Genomic DNA, 8,697 nt, shown 5'->3' on the forward strand with positions numbered 1-8,697 from the left:
AACATAATGAGAAGGAAAGGCTTTATATTTTTCAGTGGGTATTCAAAGACAATTTGAAGCCATTGTTTCTGGTACAGATGGTTCTTTTAATACAATAACACTGCTCTTTGTGACTACTACCCACAATAAAAATCTAAAGCGTTCTCCTGAATAACCATTTTGTTCTCCCTTGTATGGGACCAACAAAAGCTGCCGTGAGGTAATGGGCTCGGGTTATTGAAAGGCAAAGAATGGGGATTTGATAAAGATTTTTTCCTCTGCAGACTCAGTGCAGTAGTACTAACAACTTCCACACTCATTCCACTTGACATTATTGTTATTATTATTATTATTATTATTATTATTATTATTATTATAGTAGTGGTAGTATAAGGGCAAAACTATTTTATTTACAGTGTTGTCAACACAATTCTTCCAAGAAAACACAAAAGCAAAATAAAAACCAATGAAGATTTATTTTAGTGAAGAATTAAAGATGCAGTGACTTGTACCTACTGGACAGAAATTGTACAGAATATGATATATATATATATATATATATATATATATATATATATATGAATACAAATGTCTGGATTTAAGAATACGCTGTGGGATTAAAGTCTCAATGCAGCGATTTCCCCCCATGCATTTCATTCATCATCATTCTTCAGTAGTATAACGTGATTGAATTAGTCTTTGGCTAAGCATGGCCGAGGGACAGGGCCTTGTGGAGGCACTGTGAACCACTATTCATTTGGCTGCTGATGCTTTTTGTAATTAAGCATAGAAAGTAAGCAGGCACTATGTGGAGGTTTTCAGTTACAGCACTCAATTGGCCCCTGGTTCTGTACTTGTAAATAAGATATGGGTAATCAATAAAGTGCTTAAGAGCGACGGAAAGACTTTTTGCAAGTTTGTCCAAACAAAGCATATTGTGTGTCGGCCTTCATTAGTGGCAAATTTAAGCTCTGTGTCACCTAGACTTTGGATTTGGCCGGAGTGGAGGTCTTTATCCATTGTGACACGGAGCAGGAGGGAAAAGGGCCGAGCAAGAAGACAAAAGATTCCGACAGGGAAAGTTGTTAGTCACTGGCTCCGTGTTTGTCTACCTTTCTGTAGGAATTACTGGCTTCCCTCACCTTCATATAGTTCCACACTGACAGTAATCCAGAGCACTAGCTGGGGAGCTTTGTCTTCTCATAGAACATGGTTCACTGTTTATCTCCAAAGTGCATTGACAAAAGGGAAGTAATAATGGCTTCAATCAAAACACTACCCCTTCTAATTAGCTTCCGAGGTGCTCCTTGTACAAGGAGGGAGTTGAATAGTTTATTCGGAGGAAGCCCAATAACCACAAATACAGTAATCGGTTGATAGGACAAATACAGTAATCGTTTGATAGGATTATGACAGTAAAGTGACAGTGAAAAAAAAATATGATAGTGCTTTTTAAATCTTGCACTGCTACAGTAATCTGGAACTGTTTCATCTTTCTTCCTTTACCCCAAAACTCACTTTCAAAGCACTTTCTTTCCCTTGAAAAAGTCAAAGAAAAGTATCCTGGCTTTAAGTATTATTGTGAAGAGGATTAACAGATTTATTGTTAGTAATATGCTTTGCTACAGATCACTGTATTAATTTGATCTGGGAGCCCAAAATCAAAGTCAAAAGAGTAATACAATGGATGTGTGGAATGATTTTAATTAAATTGTTAGGTGATAACATGGGGAAAATTACACAGTCTGTTTGTGTGGCAGTGTGTTTCACTCTCTCTCCCACACAAACACACTCATAAATAAGTTGAGGGTCACTTTTAAGTGTATTCCACAAGGCTCCATGCTAATGTGCTCCTGATGAAACTGGACATTCATATCCGCAACACAATTCACTCATTTACATATGCATGAGCACCTCTCTCTCTCTCTCTCTCTGTACTGCTTTCTCTCCCCTCCACCCCCCCCCCCCCCCTCCTGAGTCTACTCTGCACAAGCGTGGTCTAATGGGAGGATGGCACCCGGGACCCCGGCTCTGTTCTCTCGTGGGCCAGAGTGAATCTCTAATCAATGGGGAGCGTCGCGGGGTCAGAGACCCGTCAGTCACTGTCACCAACTGATCTCCTGCCTGCTTGCCTGTGCGCGCTCTCCTCTCCACGGCGACTGGATAGACTGCGAGTGATGGACTCGCCCGCGCGCCACGGCAGAGGAGACAACCGAGGCCCCCAGAGGGACTGTCCTCATCACGGAGAGGAAGAGGAGGCCACCCTCTCGCCGTCTCCCCCGTGCACACGAGGCCACCCCGACCGACACGCAGAGTAAACTACAAACACGTTCCAGTGATGGGATTTCTTTTTTTTTAAATGCACCAAGTTTGACCCATTTTAGTTGTAATTGGTGGTTTGTGCTTGAAGTGAGCTGAGGCTAATTGTGGTGTATGTGTAAGATGTCAGGTAAAAATAGTTTCCACTGAGTTTAGAATCAGTTTCGAATGGTGCTTGAGTAAATGAGATCTATAGTGATCACTTAGCTACTGCTTGCTTTTATTCTACTGTCAGTACTTCTTTTTACGATTAAAAAAACACAAATTTTGACTTTGATATGGCAAACATGTGGACTGAGTTTTAACATTCTGTATTATAGTGTGAATATTTATTGATGATATCAAATGAATTACAAGGGGTCGATGTGTTGTGGTCGATGAATATTAATGTCAAGAAAAAATATTTTAAGGAACGAGTTCTAACAAATACACTTTATTTGTATGTCTCGCTGTCAGTTATTTTCACACAGAGTAGGTTGTGTATATCTCTATATCTCTGAAGGCCAGGTCGGGCCATCTGTATGTGTGTCCACTGGTAGATCTAAGATAGTGTGGCAGTGCATAACATATCAATTCTTTCTCTTAGTCCTTGTGCACAGGGTGAGTTTGACCTAAAGTAATGAAAGAAGAAACATTTCTCATTTCATTGGCACCTTTTGTAGATGTGCAGTCTCTGTAATGTACAGCAATATGGCCCATCACTCACCCAGATCACATTCACTTCCTCTCCCTAAGGCTATGATTAGAGAAATCCATTTGTGTTTGCTCTTTTTGCGTTCAAATATGACTTCCTCAAGGTTTCCCCAGCTTTTCAGGTGTTTAATTAAAAGAGCCGTCCGTTTATCACCACAAACGTGGCGGAAAGGGGGGAAAACATGCCAGCCAACTTCCAGCAGTGTACAAAAGGTCTGATTACAAACCAGCAGTCTGAATAAACAGGGAGCAAAGAACATATGTCTTATATTTGCACATCTTGCTGCGCTTCAGTTCAACTCAATTAATGTGAATCAGACAGGGAAATATGGAGAGCAAAGCCTTAGGCTAGCACGGATTCCCACTTGCAAACAACACAGGTTTAACTATTAACACAGAGATTATTACTGCTTGCACAAGAGTTACCACACATTAAACAAATAATATTTTAGGTGGCATGGGAGGTCCGGTATTGTGCAACATGTAAAATTATAATACAGGAACAACATGTTAGTCTTTCACAGGCTCCAAATATAGAAAGTCAGGTCATGTGAAACGTGTCAACAACAAAAGAGATATCATGCAAATATCAATACTATCATTAACATCTGTCTCAAAATGAATGCTGTAAAAACACATTTTCAGTCCATGTTCTGACACTAAACCCATGTGTAGAGTCATGTGTTGCTATGTGCAAATATGTGTTGCTCTGTGCAAATCCAATCAAGCAGTCATCCTTCACATATCCTAAACAGCTTACACAACTGCTGAAACCTTTCATCATAGCATTATATATGCTTGACCTCCTAAGATGGATATAGTTAGTGGTTTGCTTCATTTTCCTATGATACTAATATGAATACTAATATATTCTTTATTTCGTTTTACTTGGGGGACCTGTCACATGACTGATATTAAAGTACAAAATATCTATGCAAGAAATACAGCCAACTCAAACACACTTTGCTTTGAAATGTGTATCGTGTTTGCTTAAATCTCAACATAAAGTCACCTACGTACATATCAATGAACCACAGAACGGCAGATAGGACTGCAAGCCAAATGATGTCAACTAGAAATGCCATGGAGGAGAATCTGCAAACAGCGGTGCTATACAGAAAGACCTCACATGGACAGTGGCCATGTCACAACAATCACACTGAATAGATAGCAAAGTCCCATTAGATACTAGAATACCTGCTCACCATAATACCCATAATAGATCCAGCCAAAGTGGCAAAACCGTTGATGCGCTGTCACAGTGCTTACTAGACAGTTATTCTCACCACTAGACATACCAGTGGATTTTGTTTACCGGCCAATTTGAATTAAAATAAAGCTTTGCTTCTGCTGACTGCACATCATTATCCACCAGACTATAATCCCGCCAGCAAATCCTATAGCTTCCAGATCTAGCCCCTTTTGTTTGGGATTACTGAAAGCTTAGCCTATAACAAAGAGAAATGAGGCGTTCTCCTCATCCCCTGTAATTAAGTGTGGAGAGTAATTTAGAATCAAACCAAGACACCTAGAAGCATCACACTGTGGGATGATACCTCTAAGACTCCACTGACATGCCCAGCTGTGAGTGATAGCTTGTAGAGTACCAGAGGAACATGACCAAAGGATGATCTCTCAGTTAGCCCCTCAGGTTTGGCCAGGCCTTAAAAACCAGACAGATATTTTGCCAACACCTGAGAACCACTACAAGTTCATTCTCAGTGCCTTACACAATGGCAAACCGGTACAGCCACTTTAAAGTCATCACGCCATTGTCACAGTAGTCAAACCATTTTACTGGAGATTCTATTAACAGTGATACAAAAAGAATTTCACATGCCTTCTTTTGGGGTATTTTTCTCAAGGCAATGCCCACACTCAAGGCCCACAAGCCAAACATAGGACAGACTCCCAAATCAATGCTGAGCTGCCCTGGAATCTTGTGCTCTGTTCCATAGTGGAATCTTGCACTTCTCCAGATTCTTTATCTTACAAAAAACAGTCCAAATCCAACATTGGACCTTTTGGTAGCCGAGAACCCCAACTGGCTGTCTGTATCTGAACTGAACCTAACAAACCAGGCGTGAGTCTCAGTGCCTGACCGTCTGAAGGTGGAACCAGTCGGCCTGCCTGTCCCTCCTCTACTGGCCTAGCTGGCGTCTGGGCCACTGGGCCACAGTGGACCGTCCACTCTGGCCAGAAGGAGATATACGTATCCCCCCGGCAGCGGCTTCTGGATGAGCTTCTGAGAGCTGTGCTGCCTTTGATAGAGGTGGAAAAGCTTTGTTTTGATGGCAGTCCAGAGCACTGGATCAATACGGCTATCTTGTGGTGGACTCTGCAAAAGCCGAGGGAATCTGGAAAAATAAAGACTTGTCCCTGGTGGATGTGGAAATCAATTTTTTTGGTCTCCATGAAAGGGGCCACAATAAGATTGGCTGGCGTTTATTCCACAGATCAAGTGACAAAAATGTCACAGCTCTTTCAGATAGACAGAATTTGAGATATTTGTGATGTTCATTAAGGAGACAATAAAACACAATTTACTCTATTTTGGAAAGTCATTTAGGATATTTAAAGAACAAAATAATGTGTTTATTCAATTTACAGATATTTCATATGTATTCAGTTTTGAATTTAAAATACAATACAAAAGCACACACTATATCTCAAAAATCTAAATTAAGATCTAAATGCAAAGCACCAGGAATGTGAACAAAAATTCCACAGTTTACACAACTATGTAAGACAGCTTTAGATAAACCAACAGTAAGGAAACAGCCATCTGCAGTCTCGTCAAGCAGTCCACCTACACATTTATGGAGTGCATACAGTTATCCCTTCACCCCAACCACAGAAACATCACACACACTGTCTAATGTGGGAACACCAGGGAGGTCTCCACCAGCCTAACCCCCCCCCCCCCCCTACATCAGACAAGCCGTGACTTGACACACATTTCTCCATCCTGGGCTTTCTTCCCCCTTGTTTAAACACTAGTTGTAGAATTTCACAACTAGCCCATAAATGCCGTCGGGAGCTCGGGAAGATAAATCATTGGCGTTTGCTTGGCTGTGAAAAGCAAAGAGAGCACGAAGGTATGGAGGCCTAGGAGATGCGTTCCCATTGGCATGTGGGTAATTGCAGAGGGATCTCCATGGGAAAGACCTGGCTTAGCCAAGCGCTCCCCTAAACGGCACAATAAAAAAAACAACGTAGACTGGTGGCAAATGCATGCAACAGTTAGCAACATCTGCCTTCCCTGTGTGCTGGTGTGTCTGTGAGAGAGTGTGTGTGTGTGTGTGTGTGTGTGTGTGTGTGTGTGCGTGTGTGTGTGTGTGCGAGTGTGTAAGCGTGCACATTGCTAGGATGAGAGCTATGCTGACAGCCCCTTTACCTCCCACTGTTAACATCTGTTATGCCTAATGCTGCCATGTAAGACTCTGACACAGATACATGCTAATAGAATCAAATGATCACATGCTGCCAGCTGTTATCACATTACATGTCTGTTTGTGTGTGTGTGTGTATGTAAGCGTGTGTGTGTATATGTGTGTGTGTGTGTGTGTGTGTGTGTGTGTGTGCCTCTTTGTATTGCTGTGAAGTTCAAACAAGCCGATGTCAGGGTAGATTAGTATTAATAGGGAAAGTGCTCTTTCTTGTGTTGGCCATTTTACAGCAGGCATTGCTTGGATAAAGCATAAGTGGAGCCCTATGTTCTTTGTATTGTTTAATGATATGTTTGATCTCTTCCTCTATGTCTGTGAAGTGAAATAATGGTGCTACTGGGTCATTCTTGCAGCGTTCTTTCCCATAATGCACAACCCCTAATGCTTTTCTGATCATTTCACACCCAGCATGTGCTCTCAGTGATGAATATTTTTTTTTTTATTTTGATAAAAGCGAGGCTTTATTTTGATACCCTCAAAAACACAAATGACACAAATTCCAACTCCAAATGTATTTGACATGCAGCTTTTCTTAAAGAATGAGACACATCTTGTGGGGGGTGGCTCTCTGCAATGAAGCGATTCTGATGCGAGAGTGATATGTCATGGAGAAGAACAATGACATCTGTCCATCTAGGAGGGGGCATTGTTGCAGAGGCACTTGGGCCTCCACTGACATACATCCAAGGAGCCGAGCTCGTAGGACTACCCCAATTCCCCCATTGATGTTTGCGCAAAATCAATAAAAATGATCTTGAAGTCCATACGCCATTTGGCAGCTTCATCTTCTGGCGTAGTCTTTAGAATATAGGGCCCATACTGTACAAAGGGTTAGCCAAGCGCATGTAATTTGGCCAGCTAATCTGTGGCATTCTTACATTGATTTTTTTCCCTTTCCTGACTCTTTAGCCTCTAGTCATTACAAGCACAAAAACTAACTTAATCATACGGTGTGTTAATGCATGGGTCACAATAACGTCCATTTTCTTGCCCTCTGGTAATTTCAGTCTTTCTTAAGCTTTTCTCTGAAATCTCTCTTTATGGGTCAGAGTCCCTGAACTTCTGAAGATGGGTTTGGTCCATATTGTGAGCGGTCTCTTTCTTCCTTTTATATTGGCGGTTCATTACAATTTTGACCATTCCACAATAAAAATTATATCATTTAAAGAATGAATGTACAATTCATTAATGTATTATTTCTATACTATTATAGAAAAAAGAGAATTCTGGAAATATTCATTTTTTCCCCATTAATGATTGATACTAATGTCATTGCTCTAAAACACATTATACAAAAGCCAATGATTCATACACAATAGCAGAACACTCTGACTGGTTTTAAAAGTCAAACAGGTTGCGCAATTGTCATACTATTTCATGAATGTAGGTCCATCTCTCTCTCCCTCTCTCTTTCTCTCTCCTGATTTACAGGGAGGTGGTTTTAAATGAGTGCGCCAGACAGAGCTGCTGCAGCTACATGCGCTGCATTTCCTGTTTGCTATGTTTGAGTGGCTGTTGACTGTAGATATCTGGGGACATTACACAAAGTGCCTGCATAGATAGCGTCCCATACAATGCCTCTCTGCCGAGCGTGACAATGTGCCATGCCCTTAAACCCATTACAAAATAAGGCATTACATTCCACTTTACCATCACCATTCCAGTACTGTGTTCACGACTCCAGAACCCCAATAGGGAATGCTGTCACTATCTGGCATCTTATTAAATAATCCTGGCATATCCACTACAAGTGTGTATGTATGTGTGTGTTTGTGCTGCATGCTTTTGAATCTGTGTTGTGTTGTTTGCCAAAAAGTATCATTTACACCAAAGCTCTCAAGGCATAGAGAGAGAGAGAGAGAGAGAGAGGGAGAGAGAGAGAGAGAGAGATGGGGTGGGGGTGGGGGGAGAAAACAGCTTCTCTTGTGGCATGTGTGTCACCCACTCTATCCTAAAGCCTTTACCCCTCACATGCTTATCTGGCTCAGTCAAATGTATTTCTTATCAAAAAAAAAAAAAAAAAAAGTGAGGGGAGCCGTCTGACAATACGGCGTTATCAAATTTCTTCAGCCGAGCCCCGATGTCATTCAGGAGTCAGATGGTCTCTGCTTTGATTGATGGATGGGCTTCCTAACAAAATAAGGGGAAAAAAACTGGGATCAACAGCTTTGCACCTCACTCCCCATCGGAGACTCGACCAAAACATTCCCCCGTAACAAAGGCAGGATTACGGATGCATTAGCTCTCCATCGACCAA

The sequence above is a fragment of the Alosa pseudoharengus genome, unplaced genomic scaffold, assembly GCF_046254945.1.
Source record: "Alosa pseudoharengus isolate Yale_2024_CS ecotype anadromous, Long Island Sound unplaced genomic scaffold, YU_APseudo_1.1 YU_APseudo_1.1_scf_11, whole genome shotgun sequence".
In the NCBI taxonomy this organism is placed as follows: Eukaryota; Metazoa; Chordata; class Actinopteri; order Clupeiformes; family Clupeidae; genus Alosa; species Alosa pseudoharengus.